A 2,047-nucleotide genomic window follows, 5' to 3' on the forward strand; every position below is an offset into this window, starting at 1 on the left:
TAATAATAGCCATTTTTCAACTATTTTTGTTTCTGATACCTAAAATTCCTTATCAGTAATATAAAAATCTGCACCATGTTCAACTTAAAATAGTATACCATCATATGAGCTTATTTTATAATATTTTTCTTTCTTAGTATTCTTTAAAATCACAAATATAGTAGATGACCTAAATAACTTTTGAATAGAGAAGTATAAATAAATAATAAAAATCTTTACTCCTACTTATTCTTAAGAATTAGATGTATATCCACTGAGACCTCTTTTTAGATCTTTACAAACTGTTTTTCAATATGTGTATACTCATACATTTTGTTACATTTAATTTGTCATTCCTCATATTATCTTTTTTTTTTAAAAAGATTTTATTTATTTATTTATTTGTCAGAGAGAGAGAGAGAGAGAGAACACAAGCAGGCAGAGTGGCAGGCAGAGGCAGAGAGAGAAGCAGGCTCTCCGCTGAGCAAGGAGCCCGATGTGGAACTCCTTATCCCAGGACCCTGGGATCATGACCCCAAGTCGAAGGCAGTGGCTTAACCAACTGAGCCACCCCAGGCGTCCCAATATTATCTTTTTTTTTAGTAAATATTTCCATCAATTTATTTTCTGTATTCCTTAAAAACAAAACAAAAATCACAAGTTTATACTAATGCTTTAAAATATACACTTAAAAAAAGCCAACTCTCATTCATGCTGAAAGTTGGTCTATGTTTTCTTTACTTCTGTTTGCTAAATGATCTTCAATAATTTCTGCAAAGAGATTCCTCTTAAACAGATTATATGCAAGAAGTAAAAGTTGGCCAGCAACTTTATAAAAATTATGAAAATAGTGTGAGCCATAACAAAAGAGATCCATTCCCCGCTCAAGCCCCATACCATAATCACATTCATCATTAGCAAAGTGCAAAAAGTCATCATTTCCTAAATGGGAGCAAAAGCTTTTAGTTAGTCTGTCCTCATCACTTGGCCCCTCAACAGTTGTCTTGCAAATTCTCTTGAGGTTGGCATCTGTTTCAGGGAGCTCTCTGTATCCAACATCATTTTTATCTACTGGGACAACCAAGCCTGCACCATGAAAGGTCTTTGTCATGACTTTCTTATCTTTTTGTTTCATCTTCATGGTTCTGTGTTCCAGTGAGTACCCAAGTTCTCTGGCTGCTTCTGTGAGTTTTTCATATATGTTTTTCAAGAGTCTAGTTTTCTTTTTATCTGTTACTTCTTTAAGCTTTTTCATCAGAAACAATTTGCGACAAACACATTATCTCCGTTTTGAGCAATTGTGCAGTTTTTCTTTGCTTCATTTGTACCAACATATACAGGAAGTTCATCAGGAGAATCCCTGAAATACCCCATGTGGAACTGATTTTTACTATCTCCAGTAACAATGGTCTGGAACTCAGGAGGATCATAGTAAAATCTCCAGTGAAGGTTAAAATTCAGGCTTGCTGATTTTTTCTTCATTTTATGTTTTCCGGCAAGGATATCATAAGGACCTATTAATCAAAGTCCAAGGCTTGTAGAAAGTGAATCATCTGGGTTTTCAGGATCAAGTTCTTCACAGAACTTCCAGAAGTGATAGAAATCTTCAGGCAGAAAAAGCTTATAATGATTTTTTACTTTTCGAAGGTCACTGGAGACATCAGCTTCACAGGATTTACTTTTCTTCACATCAGCTGTTTTCCCACACTGCTGCCCCTCCCCGCCAGGCCTGTGTTTCCCGCCAAAGCCGGCCATTCTGTAGCTGCAGCACCAGCAGAATCCCTCATATTATCTTATAACTAACATTTTCATGTAACCTTATATGAACAAACATCTACCTTGGATCAAGTTCCTTCAAAAACACCGTAGCCTGTAAGGCTGATGTGCTTCCTTGTTCCGTTATGACATTTTTATAGGGCGGTAAAGAGAAACTCAGATTCAAGTCCATCCCAAGGAGTGAGGAAAGGAGGACTTTTTTCTTGCCTTGTACCCTCCTGCATCCCTCTGTCACTGGTTAGAATTTGTCCCATAGAGCTTTAACTCCTCTGTAACTGGGTTGGGTTATCTA

The 2,047-nt window shown here is 36.5% G+C and overlaps 1 pseudogene; it reads right to left on the reverse strand.

Moving 5' to 3' along the window:
- Positions 1–688: 688 nt before the first annotated feature.
- Positions 689–1,734, reverse strand: LOC116869220 (annotated as a pseudogene).
- Positions 1,735–2,047: the final 313 nt, after the last annotated feature.

Source organism: Lontra canadensis, unplaced genomic scaffold, assembly GCF_010015895.1.
Source record: "Lontra canadensis isolate GAN:19392208 unplaced genomic scaffold, GSC_riverotter_1.0 scaffold18, whole genome shotgun sequence".
Classification (NCBI taxonomy): domain Eukaryota; kingdom Metazoa; phylum Chordata; class Mammalia; order Carnivora; family Mustelidae; genus Lontra; species Lontra canadensis.